The sequence below is a fragment of the Miniopterus schreibersii genome (assembly GCF_964146895.1).
Source record: "Miniopterus schreibersii genome assembly, chromosome: 2".
NCBI lineage: Eukaryota > Metazoa > Chordata > Mammalia > Chiroptera > Miniopteridae > Miniopterus > Miniopterus schreibersii.
The window spans coordinates 91,121,005-91,141,633 of record NC_138102.1 but is presented as its reverse complement, the minus strand read 5'-3'; positions in this window follow the sequence as shown (position 1 = coordinate 91,141,633).

Genomic DNA, 20,629 nt, shown 5'->3' with positions numbered 1-20,629 from the left:
TATCATGAGATACAAGTCCAGTTAATGATAGGGTTGGAATTCAACCAGATCTGTTCAAATCTAAATTTCATGCTATCACATGGGTTTCAAGTATTTAGTTATCATCAGCAAAATAACCAAAGCTAAATGTTGATTTGTACACATTTAGATAATGAGACTAAAATATTTACTGTGCATCTATTTTGTAAATAAGTCACATCCTCAGAAAAAAATGGGACTGGAATGTAAATGAGAATTTTTTAAAGCTGTAATATAAATATATCATGAGTTTTTTAGATAGTGACCTAAAGAAGAACTTTAAAAGAAAGTCTGGGAGAAAAAGCACTATTTAGGATGGAACCAGTATGTCTGATTCCAGTGGTTAGAACTATACATAAAAATTATTTTAGTGTTAATGTTACCTCAAATATATGGAGTGTTAAAAAATGATAATTTCCAAGTGGAACTAAGGCATAGTAAATGTATATATAGATTCATGTCAAGGATGAATGGTGTTTTGTTTTGTTTTAATCCTCACCAAAAGATATATTATTTTGAAGAAGGAGAGAGGGGAGAGAGTGAGAGAGAGAGAGACATTGATGTGAGAGAGAAATATCCATCTGTTGCCTTCTGTATGAGCCCAACCAGGAATCAAACCCACAACCTTTTTTGGTGTATGGGTGGATGCTCCAACCAACTGAGCTGCCCGGCCAGGGCAACCAATGATGTTTTGATTTGCTATGGGTAAAAGTAAGGGAGAAGAAACAGATTGTGTTTATATTTGTGTACAGTCTTGAACAAAGACTTTCAAATGACTGACAATCAACAATAAAAGTTTATTAAGTGAATGCAAGTGGATTTATAATTATTATTTTAATTGTATTTTCAACACTGAAGTTTTCAAGAAGTAGCAATGACTTCTATCTTGAGACAAATTCGGGCTTTATATTGAGTTATTGCACCTTCTACAATAAGAGCTCTAATTTAAAAGTTCCATACACAGTCATCATGGATTCTCAACTTGGCAACTTTTTATAAGGCCAGGGTCATAAAATAAAGCTGTTCTTGACAGAAATGTACTTTATTTGATTTTTCAGGTTTTTCTTTTCTCTTTCTTTTTATTTTTTAGATTTTATTACTCTTTTTTTGGTTTTAATTTATCTTTATTGTTGAAAGTATTAAAAATGTCCCACTTTTCCCCCATTGATCCCCTCCACCCAGCAACCCCCCTCCACGCCTTCAGCACAATATTGTCTGTGTCCAAAGGTTATGCATATATGCATATAAGTTCTCAGGTTATTCTCTCCTCACCCACCCCAACCCCTGCCTTCATTCTGAGATTTGTCAGTCTGTTTCATGCTTCTCTATGTCTCTGGATATATTTTGTTCATAAGTTTATTCTGTTCATTAGATTCCACATAAAAGTAAGATCATGTGATACTTGTCTTCCTCTGACTGGCTTATTTTGCTTACCATAATAGTCTCTAGGTCTCACTATGCTGTTTCAAAGGTTAAGGGATCCTTCTGTTTTACAGCTGCATAGTATCCCATGGTGTAAGTATCCTAGAAGATGCTTGATATGATTTCAACCTTCTTGAAGTTGTACAGACTTGTTTTGTGTCCTAACATGTGGCCTACATTTGAGAATGTGCCATGTGCACTTGAGGAGAATGTATATTCTGCAGCTTTTGTGTGAAATGTTCTGTAAATGTCAATTAAATCCATTTGATCTAGTGTGATTTTTAGAGCCACTGTTTTCTTGTTGATTTTTTTGTCTCAAAGATCTATCCAGTAATGTCACTGTGGTGTTAAATTCCCCTACTATGACTGTATTGCTGTTGATCTTTCATTTAAAGTCCTCCAAAAGTTGTTTTGTTTTTGTTTTTATTTCAGCCTGTATGAATCTTTTGTCCTGAGATGGACTCTTATAGATAGCATATATTTGGGTCTTATTCTTATCCATTCGGCTACCCTATGTCCTTTGATTGGAGCATTTAATTCATTTATATTTAAGGTTATTATTGATAGGTACTTATCTATTGCCATTTTATTTCTTTATGCTTGTTTCTCATCCTATTTCAACTTCTTATTAGAGCAGTCCATTTAACATTTTTTGCAATGCTGGTTTGGTGGTGATAAAATCCTTTAGTCTTTTTTGTCTGGGAAGCTCTTTATTTCACCATCTATTTTGAACGCTAGCCTTGCTTGAAAGAGTATTCTTGGCTTCAGATCTTTGCTTTTCATTACCTTGAATATTTCATTCCATTCTTTTCTGGTCTGTAGAGTTTCTGGTCTGTAGAGAAATCAGCTGATAGCCTTATTGGAGTTCCTTTGTAGATAACAGATTGCTTTTCTCTTGCTGCCTTTAAGATTCCCTGTTTGTCTTGAATTTTTGGCATTTTATTTATGGTGGGCCTGGGTGTGGGCCTCTTTGAGTTCTTCTTGCTTGGAACTCTCTGTACCTCCAGAACTTGTGTAACTTTTTCCTTTACCAGGTTAGGGAAGTTTTTTGCCATTATTTCTTCAAACAGATTCTCAAACCCTTGCTTACTTTCTAGATCTTCTGGCAGTCCTATGATGTGAATATTGTTATATTTCATGTTGTCCCACAGCTCCTTTAAACTGTCCTGTTTTTTAATGGATTTTTCTTTTTCATTCTCTGATTGAGTTATTTTTTTCTACCCTGTCTTTTACTTTGCTGATCTGATCTTCAGCTTCCCCAATCTGCTGTTCATTCCTTCCAATGTATTTTTTATTTCTACTATGTCATTCTTAATTTCCTTCATAATTTCCATTTGATTTCTCATGCTGTTGAGCATCCTTACAATCAGTATTCTTAGCTCTCTATCTGATAGATTGCTTATCTCCATTTCATTTAGCTCTTTTTTTGGAGAATTCTTTCATTTGGGGCTTGTTTTTTGTCTCCCCATTTTAGCTCCTTGTTTGGATTTGTTTCTGTGTAGTAGGTAGATCTGCTAGGACTCCCAGTTTTTTGGATGGCCTATGGTGCAGACCAATGCCAGACAGTGTTTGTGACTCATCTTGAGTACACTGTTGGAGGGTTGCTCACTCCACACCTTGTGGTTCCCTCTGCTGGAGATGGGTGCATTTGAAAAGGACCAAGATGTGCACAAAGATCTGATTTTCCAATACCTGGGTCCTGAAGCAAATCAGGAAAACACTCAAAGCACCCAGAGACTGATTGTTATTCAGTCTCTTAATGAGCCTCAGCCTGTAGAATCTCCACAGGGCTGTGTGAGAGATTTTCAATAGGTGGGGCAATTGCTTTCCTCCCCACCCCCAGGCAAAAGCTGATTGGAAAGTAAATGTTTGCCTGATAAAGATGTCCTCTGTAGTATGGCGGAATGATTCAGCACAGAATTTCAGACAACTGCCCCCTGAATTACATCCCCCAAACCAGCACCTCTGGACGCTCCCTACACAGCTCCAGTTCACTCTGCCCTCCCTCTGCCAAAGCCTAAAGCAAATGGCTGCACACAAAACTTTGTGGGTTGACCCTTTAAGAGGGTGCCTGCATTTCCTATCATCTCTCCCTGGTAAACAGAAACCTTGCTGCTTTTCACAGCCAGATGTTTGTGGGCACCTTTCTCACTTCTGGTGCTATGAGCTGGGAAGCTCAGCTTGAGGTTTAGGCTTCAGAGATTTCAGGGAAAACCACCTGCAGCTTCGATATCCTTCCTGAGCTTCAGGTGCTGCCTGTGAGAGCCTGCCAGTCCTCTTGTGCCTCTGGACTTCCTACCAGTCACTATGCAGTCTCTGCTTTAAGTCCTTGTTTTTAAGGGTGCTCTCCAGCTTGTCTTCAGTTCATTATTCAGGATGATTTTTCTATATTTTAGTTGAAATTCCACTTTTGTCCTGGGATAGTGTCAGTGTAGCTTCCACTCAATCTGCCACTATCTTAGAATATCCTAATTAATTACATTTTTCAGGTTTTTCTAATGACTGATTTATATCTAGAGATCTTTTGATTGGTTTTGCATAAATCAAAGGATGAAGTTATTTTTTTATAGTCAAATCAGGGTTCTCATAGCATCAAGTATAGCATCAGTGTTGTGATAACACAGTCACTTTTATTTAAGTATTTAAAACTGCATTTGCAATTTGTTTTGAACTGTAAACAAAATGTTATGTTTCATAATTTAAATGTCATTAAATATAAATAAGAGTGTATATTCTTACATTTAAATAATACCTAAAACTGTACACTAGTATATAATTGAAAGTGCAATATTTTGGTAAAAGAACAGGAGGAGAAGATAGCAGTGGAGTAGGCACAACATTATTGCACCTCTTCCCAGAGCTAAATTGGGAAGCATTCACTGAGAATTACCAACTGAAGTCCAGCTGAGAAGGAGACTTTTAACAAGGGAGAGCAGAAACCACCTGGAGACGGATCCCACTAGACTGCTTAGGAGGATCTCTACCCAGCTGAGGACAAGAGAATATTCTAGGACACTCTACAAGGAGTTCTTGGATGGGGAAATACACTCACAACTTTCCCTGAAATCTGAATCGTACCTCCCTGTCATGGGAGATGCAGAGGTCTTATACTCCCTATTCTGCCAAAAGCCATTTCAAAAACAGACTTTTTAGTGATTAAGACTGACAGCTGGCCAGCAGGTGAAAGTGGGTGGAAACAGAGCTTGGGAAACCTGGGGAATTTTTCTGACCCATCCCTGGATCTCGTTCTGCTAAAAAGCCTTAGAATGCAGCTTGGCACATCACCCATGTAGCCAAGTCTCCTGTGGATAAAGATGGTGGATTGCTTGAAGCTTCTAACATTCTGCTGAGAGCCAGATATGGACAGCTTCTAACAATGCCTTGCACCAAAGTACCTCCCGGGAGGCCGAGAATTGGCAGACGATACAATCAGCCTCAGTCAACAAAAGAGCAGAATACAAAAGGAGTGCCCAGGAGGCACTAAATTCTGCTCATATGAATGCCACTCCACTTTTTTTGCATTATATTCTTTATTTTTTCTCCGTTATTGTTTTATTATGTTAGCCTCTCTCCTTTCATATCTCTAACATTTCTTTTTCATTTTCTACTTTTTGGTTAATGCTTACATGAGAATATTTTTTTCATTGATTTTTTAGAAAGAGTGAAAGGGAAGGAGGAAAGAGGGGGGAGAGTGAGAGATCAGTGTGAGATAGACATAACTTCTGCGCATGACCCAGTATGGGCTGGTGATCAAACCTGCAACCTAGGAATTTGCCATTGAACAGGAATCAAACCAGCGACTTCCTGGTGTTTGGGCCAATGCTCTAACCACTGAGCCACACTGGTCAGGGCTCTCTCCTTTTCTTGGCTTATTTTTTCTCCTTTCTTCTTTTCTTTTTTTTAACTGTTCAAAATATTACATATGTCTCTTTTTTTCCCCATTGGCCCATTTGACCCCCTCCCCCACTTCCCTTTCCAGTCCCTCACTATACTATTGTCTGTGACCTTGGGTTATACATATATGCATATAAGTTATTTGGTTAATCTCTCCCCTTCCACCCACCTATCTCCCTCCATCCCTCTGAGATGCATCAGTCTGATCCATGTTTCCATGTCATTGAGTCATTTCTGTCTAACAGTTTGTTCTTTAGATTCCACATATAAGTGAGATCATGTGATGTTTGTCTTTCTCTACCTGGCTAATTCACTTAGCATAATATTTTCCAGGTCCATCCATACCGTGCCAAAGGGTACAAGATCCTTCTTCCTTAGAGCTGCATAGTATTCCATGGTGTAAATATGCCACAGCTTTTTTATCCACTGACCACAACTTGTGCTGTTTCCAGATCTTAGCTATTATAAATTGTGCTTCTATGAACATAGGGGTGCACATATTATTTCTGATTAATGTTTCAAGATTCTTAGGATATATTCCTAAAAGTGGAATCACTAGGTCAAAAGACAGTTCCATTTTTAAGTTTTTGAGGAACATCTATACTGTTTTCCACTGTGGCTGCACCAGTCTGCATTCCCAGCAGCAGTGTACCATGGTCCCCCTTTCTTCACATCCTCACCAGCACATATCATTTGTTGATTTGTTGATGGTAGCCATTTTGACAAGGGTGAAGTGATACGAATGAGATATCACTTCAAAGAGGGATTTTAATTTGCATCTCTCTGATGATTAGTGATGTTGAACATGTTTTCATATGTCTCTTGGCCATTTATATGTCCTTTTTGGAGAAGTGTCTATTCAGGTCTTTTGCCCATTTTTTAATTGGACTGTTTATTTTCTTTTTGTTGAGTTGTATGAGTTCTTTGTACTCATTGGAAGTTAGCCCCTTATCAGATACATCCTTGGCAAGTATGTTCTCAATAACATGGGGTTACTTTGTATTTTGAGGCTGAGTTTTTGGTGGCGCAGAAGCTTTTCAGTTTGATGTAGTCCCATTTGTTTATATTTTCTTTTGTTTCTCTTGCCCTAGGGGATGTATTAGTAAAAATCCACTATGTGAGATGTCTGTGACTTTACTGCCTATGTTTTCTTCCAGGATTTTTATGGTTACATGACTTACATTTAGGTCTTTTATCAATTTTGAGTATATTTTTGGGTATGTTGTAAGTTGGTGGTCCAGTTTTATTTTTTACGTGTAGCTGTCCAATTTTCCCAGCACCATTTATTGAAGAGACTGTCTTTACTCCATTGTATGCTCTTAACTCCTTTGTTAAATACTAACTGACCATAATGGGTTGGGTCTATTTCTGGTGTCTCAGTTCTGTTCCATTGATATATATGTCTGTTGTTGTACCAGTACCAGGCAGTTTGGATTACAATGGCTTTGTAGTACAGTTTGATATCCAGTAAAGTGATCACTCCCACTCTATTCTTCTTTCTCAAGATTGCTGTGGCTATTTGGGGGTTTTTTTGGTTCCATATAAATTTTTGGAATATTTGTTCTAGCTCTGTGAAATATACTATTGGTACTTTAATAGGAATTGCATTGAATCTATAAATAGCTTTGGCTAGTATGGACATTTTAATGATATCAAATCTTTCAATCCATGAGCATGGTATATTCTTCTACTTTTATGTCTTCCTTTATTTCTTTTTTCAGTGGCCTTTAGTTAACCAAGTCAGGTCTTTTACATCTTTGGTTAAGTTTATTCCTAGGTATCTTATTTTTTTTAGTTGTAATGGTAAATGGTATTTTTTATTTGATGTCTCTTTCTGAGAGTTCATTGTTGGTGTATAAAAATGTCATTGATTTTTGGATGTTAATTTTGTATCCAGCTACCTTACCGAATTTATTTATCAAATCTAGTAGTACTTCGGTCTTTAGTGTTTTCTATGTACTATATCATGTCATCTGCAAATAATGACAGTTTTAGTTCCTCCTTTCCAATTTGGATACCACTTACATTTTTGTCATGTCTGATGACTCTAGAAAGGACTTCCAATACTATGTTGAATAAGAGTGGTGAAATTGAGCATTCCTGTCTTGTCTCTGTTTTTAAAGAAAATGGTTTGAGTTTTTGATCACTGAATATGTTGTTGGCTATAGGTTTGTCATATATGGCCTTTATTATGTTGAGGTATGATCCCTCCATTCCCGCTTTGCTGGGAGTTTCTATCAAAACTGGGTGCTGGATTTTTTTTTGAGTGCTTTTTCTGCATCTATTTGTATGGTCATATGATTCTTGTCCTTCATTTTGTTTATGTGATGTATCACACTTATTGATTTGCGGATACTATACCACACTTGCATCCCTGGAATAAATCCCACTTGGTTGTGGTGTATGATCTTTTTAATACATTGATGGATTTGGTTCGCAAGTATTTTGTTGAGGATTTTAGCATCTATGTTCATCAGGAATATTGGCCTGTAATTTCCTTTCTTTGTAGTGTCTTTATCTGGTTTTGGGATTAGGATGATGCTGGCCTCATAAAACGAGTTTGGGAGGTATCCCTCCCATTAAATTTCCTGGAGTTTGAGGAGAATAGGTGTTAAATTTTCTTTGAATGTGTGGTAAAACTACTTGCAAATCCACCTGGTCCAGGACTTTTGTTTGCTGGGAGTTTTTTGATTATGGCTTCTATTTTATTAGTTGTTAACGGCCTATTCAGGATTTCTACCTCCTCTGGATTCAGCTTTAAAATATTGTATGATTCTAAGAATTTATCCATTTCACCCATGTTGTCCAGTTTGTTGGCATATCGATGCTCATAGTATTTTGTTACAATCCTTTGTTTTTCTCTTGGGTCAGTTGTTACTTCACCTCTTTCATTTCTAATTTTATTTATTTGGGTCCTCTCTCTTTGTTTCTTGATGAGTCTGGCTAAAGTTGTATTAATATGATCTTTTCAAAGAACCAGCTCTTTGTTTCGTTGACTTTTTGCATTTTTTCTTCTTCTAGTTTCTATGACATTAATTTCTACTCTGAATTTTACTATTTCCTTCCCTCTATTTCCTCAGGCCTTTTCCTCAGGCTGTTCTCATTCTAGTTCTTTGAGTTGATGTGTTGGATGGTATATTAGAGCTTTATCTTGTTTCTTGAGGTATACTTGTACTGCTGTAAACTTTCCTCTCAGGGCTGCTTTTGCTGTGTCCCATAGATCCTGGGTTGCTTTATGTTCATTTTCTTTTTTTCAGGAAGTGTTTTTATTTATTTATTTATTTGTTTGTTTTCTTGTTCATATATTTTTGTGATGCTTATAAGTATATAAGTTCTTTGATTAATCTCTCCCCACACATCCCTCCTCCATGCCTTCCCTCTGAGATCCCTCAATCTCGTTCCATGCTTCTACGTCTCTGGATCCACTTTGTTCATCAGTTTATTTTGTTTATTATATTCCACATATTAGTGTGATCATGTGATACTTGTCTTTCTCTGACTGGCTTATTTCAGTTAGCATAATTCTTTCTAGTTTTCTCTATGTTGTTCTAAAGGATAAAAGATCCTTTTTTTTATAACTGCATAGGATTTCATGGTGTAAATGTTCCACAGCTCTTTTATCCACTCATCTACTGATGGGCACTTGGGCTGTTTCCAGATCTTAGCTATTATAAACTGCCCTGCTATGAACATAAGGGTGTATAAATACTTTATGATTGGTGTTTCAGGTTCCTTAGGATATACTCCTAAAAATGAGATCATTGGGTCCAATGGAAGGTCAATTTTTAATCATTTGAGGCAACTCCATACTGCTTTTCATAGTGGCTGCACCAGTCTGCATTCCCACCAGCAGTGTACTAAGGTACCTTTTTCTCCACACCCTCACAAGCACTTGTAGTTCATTGGTTTGTTGATGGTAACTATTCTGACAGGTGTGAAGTTATACCTCATTGTCATTTTAATTTGCATCTCTCTGATGATTAATAATGTTGAGCATTTTTTCATATATCTCAGCCATTTGTATATCCTCTTTGGAGAATTGTCAATTTAGGTTTTGTCCATTTTTTAATTGGATTGTTTGTCTTCCTCTTGTTAAGTTGTATGAGTTTCTTACATATTTTGGATATTAATCCTTTATCAGATGTGTCATTGGCAAATATGTTCTCCCATACAGTGGGCTCCCCTTTTGTTTTGTTGATGGATCCTTTTGCTGTGCAGAAGCTTTTTATTTTGATGCAGTCCTATTTATTTATTTTCTCCTTCATTTCTCTTGCCCTAGGAGATGTATCTGCAAACATATTGCTGAGAGATGTCTGAGATTTTGCTGCCTGTTTTCCTCTAGGATTTTTATGGTTTCATGTCTTACATTTATGTCTTTTATCCATTTTTAATTTACTTTTGTGTATGGTGTAAGGTGGTATCTAATTTCATTTTTTTGCATGTACTTTTCCAATTTCCCCAACACCATTTATTGAAAAGACTATCTTTACTCCATTGTATGTTCTTGCCTCTTTTATCAAATATTAATTGACTATAATGACATGGGTCAATTTCTGGGTTCTGTGTTTTGATCCACTGATTTACATGTCTATTCATGTGCCAGTACCAGGCTGTTTTGATTACAATGGCTTTGTAGTATTACTTGATATCTGATATTGTGATCCCTCCAACTTTCTTCTTCTTTCTCAAGATTGCTGTGGCTATTCAGGGTGTTTTTTGGTTCCATATAAATTTTTGAAGTGTTTGTTCTAGGTCTGTGAAATATGCTCTTGGTATTTTAATAGAGATTGCATTGCATTTATAGATTGCTTTGGGTAGTATGGACATTTTAATGATGTTAATTCTTCCAATCCATGAACATGGTATATTTTCCCATTTGTTTATATCTTCCTCTATTTCTTTTTTCAGTGCTCTGCAGTTTTCCTAGTAAATTTCTTTTACATCTTTGGTTAAGTTTATTCCTAGGTATCTTTTTTTTTAGTCGCAATGGTAAATGGTATTTTTTTTTAGTTTATCTTTCTGAGAGTTCATTATTGGTGTATAAAAATGACATTGATTTCTGGGTGTTAATTTTGTTTCCTGCTAACTTGCTGAATTTATTTATTAAATCTAGTAATTTTTTGGTTGAGTCTTTAGGTTTCTCTATGTACAGTATCATGTGATCTGCAGTTAGTGAAAGGTTTTTCCCCCCCCTCCTTTCCAATTTGGATGCCTTTTATGTTTTCTTCTTGTCTGATCACTGTGGCTAGGACATCTAGTGCTATGTTGAATAAGAGTGGTGAAAGTGGTCACCCCTGTCTTGTTCCTGTTCTTAGGGGAAATGGTTTTATTTTTTGCCGATGGAGTATGATGTTGGCTGTAGGTTTGTCATATATCGTCTTTATTATGTTGAGGTATGATCTTTTTATTCACTCTTTGCCAAGAGTTTTTATCAAAAATTGGTGTTGGATATTATCAAATGTTTTTTCTGCATCTATTGATATGATCATGTGATTTTTGTCTTTCAATTTATGTGATGTATCACTCTTATTGATTGTGAATATTGTACCAGCCTTGCATCTCTGGAATAAATCCCACTTGGTCATGGTGGATGATCTTTTTAATATATTGCTGGATCTGATTTGTTAATATTTTGTTGAGGATGTTGGCATCTATGTTCATCAGGAATATTGGCCTACAATTCCCTTTCTTTGTAGTGTCTTTATGTGCTTTGGAATTAGGCTAATGCTGGCCTCATAAAAAGACTTTGAAAGTGTTTCTTCCTCTTGGATTTTTTGAAATAGTTTGAGGAGTATAGGTGTTAATTCTTCTTTGAATGTTTGGTAAAACTCCCCTGTGAAGTCATCGGGGCCAGGGTTTTTGTGTTCTGGGAGCCCTTTGATTACTGCTTCAACTTCATCAATAGTTATCGGCCCATTTAGACTTTCTTACTCTACCCGATTGAGTTTTGGAAGGTTGTATTTTTCTAGGAATTTATCCATTTCATCCAGGTTGTCCATTTTAGTGGCATATAACTGTTCATAGTATTTTCTTACAATCTATTGTATTTCTGTTGGGTCAGTTGTTACTTCACCTCTTTCATTTCCGATTTTGTTTATTTGGGTCCTCTCTTTGTTTCTTGATGAGTCTGGCTAAAGGTTCATCCATCTTGTTTATCTTTTCAAAGAAACAACTATTGGTTTCATTGATATATATATATATATTTAGTCTCTATGTCATTTATTTCTGCTCTGATCTTTATTATTTCTTTCCTTCTACTTACTCTGGGCTTTTCTTGTTCTCTTTCTAATTTTTTAAGTTGTAGGGTTAGAGTGTATATTACAAGTTTTTCTTGTTTTTTGAGGTAGGCTCGTAGTGCTATGAACATCCCTCTCAGGACTACTTTCATTGTGTCACATAGATTTGGAGTTGTGTGTTCATTTTCATTTGTTTCCAGGAACTTTTTGATTTCTTTCTTGATCTCTTTGGTAACCCATTCATTGTTTAAGAACATGCTTTTCAACCTCCACGTGTTTAAATGTCTTTTAGTGTTTTATTTTAGTTCATTTCTAATTTAATGCCACTGTGGTCTGAGAAGGTGCTTGATATAATGTCAATCTTCTTGAACTTGTAGAGACTTGTTTTGTGTCCTAACATGGGATCTATCTTTGAGAATGTCCCATGTGCACTTGAGAAGAATGTATATTCTGCAGCTTTGTGGTGGAATGTTCTGTAAATGTCAGTTAAATCTATCTGATATACTGTGTCATTTAGGTTTACTGTTTCCTTGTTCATTTTTTGTCTGGAAGACTTATCCAGTGAAGTCAGTGAGGTGTTAAAGTCCCATAGTATGACTGTATTGCTGTTGATCTCTCCCTTAAAGTCCTCTAGAAGATTTTTTATAAATTTAGGTGCTCTTATATTGGGTGCATATATGTTTATCCTCTTGTTGGATTGATCCTTTTAATATTATGTAATGACCTTTCTTGTCTTTCCTTATGATCTTCATTTTAAAGTCTGTTTTGTCCAAAGCTGCTTCCTCAGCTTTTGTCGTTTCCATTTGCCTGAAAAATGTTTTTCCATCCCTTCACTCTCATCCTGTGTGAGTCTTTTGTTCTGAGGTGGATCTGTTGTAGACAGTATATATTTGGGTCATGTTTTCTTATTCATTCACCCACCCTATATTTTTTTTTTGGGAAATTTAATCCATTTACATTTAAGGTTACTGACATTTTGTTCTTTTATGCTTATGTTTCTCATTCTCTTTATTTCTACTTCTAATTATAGTAGTTCCTTTAACATTTCTTGTAATGCTGGTTTTGGAGTGATAAAGTCTTTTAGCCTCTCATTGTTTGGGAAGCTCTTTATTTAACCATCCAGCCTGATTGATAATCTTGTTGGATCGAATAGTCTTGGTTTCAGATCTTTGTTTTGCATTATTTTGAATATTTCATGCCATTCTCTTCTGGCCTGCATAGTTTCTGATGAGAAGTCATATGACAGCCTTATGGGGCCTCCTTTTTAGGTAACAGATTGCTTTTCTCTACCTTCCCTTAAGACTCTCTCTTTGTCTTGAATTCTTTGCATTTGAATTATGATGTGTCTGGGTGTGGGCCTCTTTGGACTCTTCTTGCTTAGGACTCTCTCTTCCTCCTGAACTTGCATAACATTTTCCTTGACTAGGTTAGTATAGTTTTCTTCCATTATTTCATCAAACAGGTTCTCTAAACCTTGTTTACTTTCAGTCTCCTCTGGCACTCCTATAAAAAACAAATACTGTTACATTTCATGCTGCTCCCTTAGACTGCTCTCCTGTGTTTTAATTGTTTTTTTCATTGGGGTCTCTGATAGTGTGATTTTTTTCTACCCTGTGTTCTAATTCACTGATCCAATCCTCAGCTTCTTTGAATCTGCTGTTTATTTCTTCCAATGTATTCTTTATTTCTGCTATGTCATTCTTCATTTCTGACCGGTTATTTTTCATAGTTTCCATATATTTTTTCTGTTGTTGAACATACTTACAACCAGTGTTCTGAACTCTATATCTGAGAGATGGCTTGTCTCCATTTCGCTTGGCTCTTTTTCTGAGGACTGCTCTTGTTTTTTGATTTGGGGCTTGATTGTTGGCCTCCCCATTTTGGCTACTTTTTTGGGTTTGTTTTTAAGTGTTAAGTAGATCTCCTAGGACTCTCAGTCTTTTTGGAGCATCTCTGGTCCAGGCCAATGTCAGATGCAGTTTATGACTGGCCGTGGGTACCCTGTATGGGCTATCAACAACCATAGGCTTGAGGTATCCACTGCTGGGGTTGGGTTTGTTTGGACGAGACCAAATGCTCACCAAAGTCTGCTTTCCTAAGGCATGGGCAACGACTCAAAGCACCCAGAGGTCTGCCTATGCCTGTAGGAAGTGTTTGATTTCTTCCTTTATCTCATTGGTAACCCATTCATTGTTTAATAACATGCTATTTAGCCTCCAAGTGTTTAAAATTTTTTGAGTTTTTTTATAGTGGTTGATTTCTAGTTTCATAACGTTGTGATCCGAGAAGGTGCTTGATATAATTTCAATCTTCTTGAATTTGTAGAGACTTGTCTTATGCCCTATCGTGTGGTCTATTTTTGAGAATGTTCCATGTGCACTTGAGAAAAATGTGTATTCTGCTGTTTGAGGATGAAATATTCTGTAAATGTCAATTAAGTCCATTAGATCTGGTGTGTCTTTTAAGGTCTATGTTTCCCTGTTGATTTTTTGTCTTGAAGATCTGTCCAATACTGACAGTGGCGTGATAAAGAACCCCACTATGATTGTGTTGCTGTTGATCTCCCCTTTAAAGTCCACCAAGAAATTTTTTATATATTTAGGTGCTCCTGTATTGGATGCATATAGCTTTATAAGTGTTATTTCCTCCTGTTGTATTGATCCCTTTAGTATTACGTAGTGACCATCATTGTCTCTTGTTATGGTCTTTATTTTGAAGTCTATTTTGTCAGAAATAAGTACTCCTAATCCAGCTTTTTTTTATTTTTAATTTGTATGGAATATTTTTTTCCATCCCTTCACTTTTAGCATGCGTGAATTTTTGCTCTCATGTGGGTCTCTTGCAGACAGCATATATTTGGGTCCTGTTTGCTTTTCCATTCAACTATCCCATGTGTTTTGATTGGACCATTTAGTCCATTTGCATTTAAGGTTACTATTGATATGTACCTATTTAATGCTATTTTCCCTCTTTATGCTAATGTACACTTCTTCTCTTTCTTAAAGCAGTCCTTTTAGCACTTCTTGCAATTCTGGTTTGGTGATACTGAACTCCTTTAGCCTTATTTTGTCTGGGAAGCTCTTTATTTCACCTTCAATTTTAAAAGATAGCCTTGCTGGATAAAGCAGTTCTGGTTGCATGTTCTTTCTTTTCTTTCCTTTGAGAACTTCATGCCACTTCCTTCTGGCTGAAGTGTTTCTGTTGAGAAATCTGCTGTCAGCTTTACTGGTGTTCCCTTGTAGGTTGCTGTTTGTCTCTCTCTTGCAGCATTTAATATTCTCTCTTTGACCCTGACATTTGCCATTTTAATTATGAAGTGTCTTGGAGAGGGTCTCTTTAGGTCCCTCTTGTTTGGAATTGTCTGTGCTTCCTGAATTTGTGTGGCTTCCTCCTCACCGGTATAGGGTAGTTTTCTGTCATTATTTCCTCCACCAAGTTCTCTATCTCTTGCTCTCTTTCCTCCCCATTGGCAGCCCTATTATGCAAATGTTCTTTTCCTTCATGTTGTCCCAAATCTTCCTTAGACTGTCCTGATTTTTTTTAACTGTGTTTTTTCTTCTTTTTTCTGCTGTGATTGAGGGTTTTTTTTTCTACCTTATCTTCTAAGTCACTTATTCTATCCTTTGCTTCACTGAGCCTGCTTTTAATTCCTTCCAACGTATTCTTGATATCAGATAGATACAGTATTCTTCATTGCTCCTTGGTTCTTATTTATGATATTTATTTCTCTCTTCATGTTTTCACAAAGTTCTTCAACCTTTCCACTAATGCTTTTTTTTCTCTCATTACTTTCATTGAACATCTTTATAACCATTACTCTGAACTCTATTTCTGACAACCTGCTTAACTCCATCTCATCAAGGTCTTTTTCTGGTTCTTTTTCTTTTTCTTTTTCTTTAGTTTGGGGATTGTTTCTCTGTCTCCTCATTTTGGTGGCTCTTAGTGTTTGTATCTGTATAATAGATATATATGCTGTCTCCCAGTCTTGTGCAGTGGAATTTTGTAGTGTATGTTCAATGGAGTCCAGAGGGGTCTTTTCCTTATAATTCTGAGCTCTTTGCTCTAGGCAAGTCCCTTTTGTGGGTGTCCATTTTGTGGGTTCTTTGGGTTCTCCTTTTGTAATTGGGTCTAGATTGTTGTTGACCCATTCTTGGGAGGACTCTCCTCTGAGGTTGACTAACTGTGTTTCTCAGCCCCAACCACATCTTGTGAGCTGTTGTTTGGGTGCTCCAAGGCAAGACAATACACAACCAAACTGCCAGGAAACAATCAGTATCTTACAAAATATCCTGACAATTACAATAAAAATATCCCAAGTGAAAGTAGAATTAGGAGAGTGATGAGAGAACACAAATGCTAATGCAAAAAAAAAAAAAAAGAAGAAGAGAGAAAAACTAGAGTAAGTGAGAGAGAAAAGGATATTGCTAATAGCATCAAAAAATGAAAAATAATAAGAAGAAAATAAAAAGTAAAAAATAGAGAAACTACTGGGAGAAAAGGGGCTGAGAAAAAATTCTGAAAGAAGGGTGAGCAAAAAATTAAGGGTAGAGCAAAGGAATAGAAAAATTTTCAAAAAAGAAAAATACTATAATGAGAGAAACAAAAACAAACAAAAAGACAGGAAGACAGAAGAGAGAAAAAGAAAAAATAAAGAAAAAAAGTTATGCCAATGGAACAAGAAGAAAGGGAGAGATAAAGTGAGGGCAGACAGGGAGTCCAGTAATAGATATGGGGGAAACAATAGAGAAAAGCAGTAAACTTATGGTTATAATGATAAAGTCTCAGCAATTATGCAGAGAATATCAATAAAATCTTGATAACAGAACAAAAGACAAAACAAAGTAAAACAAAACAAAAAGCAAACAAGCAAAACTAAACAATTTTTTTAAAGTTAATTAAAATTTAAATATTAAAAAATTTAAAAAAATTTTTTTAAATAATTTTTTTTTAATGTCTTTTTTCTAAAAAATAAAAAAAGTCAGTCAGGTGAGTTTCATCTGGGCAGCTTATGTTGTTTGAGGCTCCCTGTTTTGTATGGTGATTTTGATTCTCCTGGGAGGTATTTGTGTATCAGCCAATGTCAGGAACTGTCCAGGTTTGGCTCTGGTGTCCTTTGGTTGTCGGCTGATCTGAGTCTCTCTGTGAACCACCTCCACTTGTCAGCGATTTTCCCGCCCCTTTGTGGTTGCTTGGTCTTACTCCAGAGTTTTCTGGAGTCTTTAGGGTTCAGCCAGCTAGTGCAGGTTGAGATATTTCTCCCTTTAATTAGAGGTTGCACTGTCAGGACTCACTGTGGGGAAGTTAGTCCCGGCTTCAAAGCCAGCTCCTCAGTCTCTACTCTCTCCTCCAATTCTAGTTTCCCATACAATGTCCAGCTGCAGTTTCAGATTGACATCAGTCTGTTGCTTTTTTTGTATGGGCAGTTTCAGCAGCCTGGGCTCAGTGGGTTTGATTGAAAAAAAAAATCTGGTAAGCACTTTGCCTGACCAGTCCCCAGGAGGAATTTTAACGTTTCTTCCAGTTCCCAAACAATAGTCCCTGAGAGACTTATTCTTGAATTTTCACCCTGTGAGCTGTTCTCCTTTCCCCCTCAGGACTGTGTCCTGTGGGCAATATCTGGGACTTCAGTGAGCTGAACCAGCCCCTTTCCTGTTGGGGTGGTGTTCTTAGCCTTCAGGAGAGGTAGGTGTACTCCCCCCTTCTTTCTTAGATTTTGTTGGCTAACGTACTGGGTGCTTATTTCTAACTCTCCACAAAGCAGACACAAATCCCAACTTCTGCTGGCCTGTCTCCCCAGTGCAAGCCAGGAAGGTGGACACCCATTCAGCAATCAGAAACCCAAAAACACACAAAGCAACACACAGACAGATAACCCACTCTGTGAGGTCCTGTCACCCCCGCACCTTGGTACTAAGCAGGATGGGTTACAATGTCAACCCCCCACAGCTCCCCTGCACAGTGGATCTCTGTAAAACTGGGGCATCTCCTTGGGCGTTATCCTGGCTCCCCTCAATTAGCCACACCCAGAAACTCTGGTGGCTGAAGACCAGACCCTCCCCACTGGCAGCTCTGTTGACTGGAGTCCCAATCCACCCCACTGGCAGCTCCAGGGGTGTAGTTTTGATCTACACTTCTAGCAGCTCTGGACCCTCTCTGGCAGTGGTGGGAGGGCTCTCTTCCCCTTGCCTGTGCCACACAGAACAAATGCTTTCTGAGGTTTGACACAATGCCTTACTGGAGGGCAGAGGGTCCCTGTATGTGGCTGCTCAGTGCAGCCCTCTTGCTCCTTTCCATTTGGGAGCCACTCACTGTGGGACTTTTCCTATGGTCAACATCTGGTGTGAAAAACTCTTATTATGGCCGCCATTAGCAGTTTTGTTTCACTGGGAAAGTGTGGTTCCCTCCTTGCAGGCACTGTTCCCCTGGGTCCCTTGGACCTCTGCATACAGGCTCTCCTGCCCTTCTCCTCTTCTTTAGGATTGAGATCCCTGTTTTGGGTGCCAGTCCACACTCCCAAGGGTAGGGAGCTTTGCAGCCTCTAGTCCTAGGGCCTCAGAGCTCAGCAAAAGTTTCAGGGGGGACTCCCCCTTTCTACGCCGCCCCTCTCTTACCAGACTCTATGATGTTTCTTCAGTGCTCCCTACTTGAAATATGACCACTCAGGTATATTTTGCTGATTTTTCCAAGCTGGTTAAGCAGTATTTTAGTGGTAAATTGAGTTTGTGGATGGGAGCACAGGCACTCTACTTCTTGTCCTGTATAATATACTTTTATACCTGAATTTTTATTGTTGAAAATTAGGTTATTTTTTTGTTATGTTTTCTGAGTTTGCTTTTATAAATAACACTATGATAAATATATCATAAATACCCTTGCACAGATACAATTGTGCATATCTCTGATTACTTCCACTGAATAAATTCCTGGAAATGAAGATGCAGTGTAAAAGGACACATTTAAGAATTTTGATAATATTACCAATGACTCTTTAGAAAGATTAAATCACTTTAAATTAACAACATCCTTGTGTAAAAATGTCCATTTCTTACATCTTTGCTAACTCTGAGTATCATCTTTAATTTTAATCTTTTGCATTTTGATGGATGAAATATCACCTTATTGTATTATTTTGCATCTCTTAATTTCATGGAGTTTGAAAATAAATTACACTTATAAGTCATTTGAATTCCTTTATTATGAATTTTTATTCATGAATGAGTGTCTTTCTCTTATTTAATTGTAAAGACACTTACATATTAAGATTAACATTTTATCTGCCATATATATTAGAACCAATTTTCTTCCCTACTTGAGTGAAATTCCTGGAGCAGCAAACTAAGATAAGAATAAGCAACTAATCCAAATTAATTATCAAAATTTGAGTTGATTTTACCAACTCAACAAATTTTGTGTCTTCCTGTGAGCTAAGTACCACACTGGGCACAGTTAAATCACACAGGCCCTGTGATTCAGTCACACACAATACACAGGGGTATGCAGATGCATAAACAGCGAACTATAGAAATGTATTAGGCTTGAGGCATTTACCTGCTGTGTGACTTTCCTTGCAGAAGAGAGGAGCTGCTGTTGTTACTCAATTTCTTTCCAACCCTTATTTTGTCCTGAAGATAGACATATACACACACTACACAGACACACACACAGATACACAACACTCAGAGCAAACACATAGGAAAGACTGATTGGCAGGTAAAGGTGGAAACAGAGGACAGGACAGGTCTGTTAGAGCCATTATTTCCCTCATGCAGCGCCCTCAATTTTCATGTTCCAGAGACATTGTTCATTCAAATACAGCAAGCTCTTTGCTTCCCAAGTTCTATCTGGCCTCCTGCCACACTAGTCACACAGGAACACAGGCCAGATTTAGCTGTTAGCTAATGATATCACATCCCAATGACTTCCAAATAAGCAAACCAAGGGCATACCTGGTTTGTTCACAGATTTAAAAATAACAATAACTTTTGCTTCAGACAAAATGATAAAAATGAAAGTCTCTGTGTCAAATTTAACAAAATAAATAAATACATTCTAGGATTACAATAAAATATACATTCAGTATTCAGAAGGTAAGCCACATTTATTCCTAGAAAAATTATGGACATCTTTCATTTTCTGATGTTTTCTGGCCTTTTCAAAAGTACCCTCATTTATGTAGATAATGAAATATTCATGGAGGTTAAGTGACACAAGTAATCAAAAGCAACACCAGAACTGAATCCAAATATTAAGACCTTTGACCAAGTGCTCATTTCAGTGCACATTATAGCCTCCCCATTTGAGTATAAAAAACATAGGCTTGATTTGCAATCAACTTATCCAAGACAAGGTATATATGTCATGTGGGGTATATTAGATGGATGCTGGAAGAAGGTAAGTGATCTTGAGAGGATATTCCACAGTAGGCTATGGTAGAGATAGTGATATCCTAGTTCAGACAGACTTTTGTCATCTCCACCACTGTGGACCAAAAGGGGCCACATGCTAAATCTGACAAACTCAGGGAAGGCCTGCATGGTGGCCTTGCAAACTCAGAGACCTAAAATAACCACCAAGGATGGTTTGAAATTAAAACCTTTTAACTAAAAAGCAGTTTATGGTGGGTAGTCATGTCCTAGGCTGGTATCTTCCCTGACAAACATCAATCTTTACCTTGACTGAGACTTTCTATTGTCATTTTGTATCTATAATAACATATCATTGGAATGTCAAAGTAATATTCCTTTTTCCAGACCCCTCAAAGCAGAGGCACTTCTCTGTAGAGACCACAAATTCCCTCATTGTTATTGAATTAATTGTTGACTGTTAACTATCCTGCACCCATTTAAGTAAAACAAGTGTGTCCATCATTTTACAATCCCAGAGGTTTCCCTGCTTTGCTTTCTCCCATCACCCTAATCTATCACCAATGAATTTATATGAAACCCATGAAATTTTGAGTTATCTCCTATTTTGATTGTAATGTATAAAACAAAGTTCAAAACTGCCATTCTCCAGAGCATTATCTCAATCTATTAAGGTTTTGGCTTCCCAGCAATTGT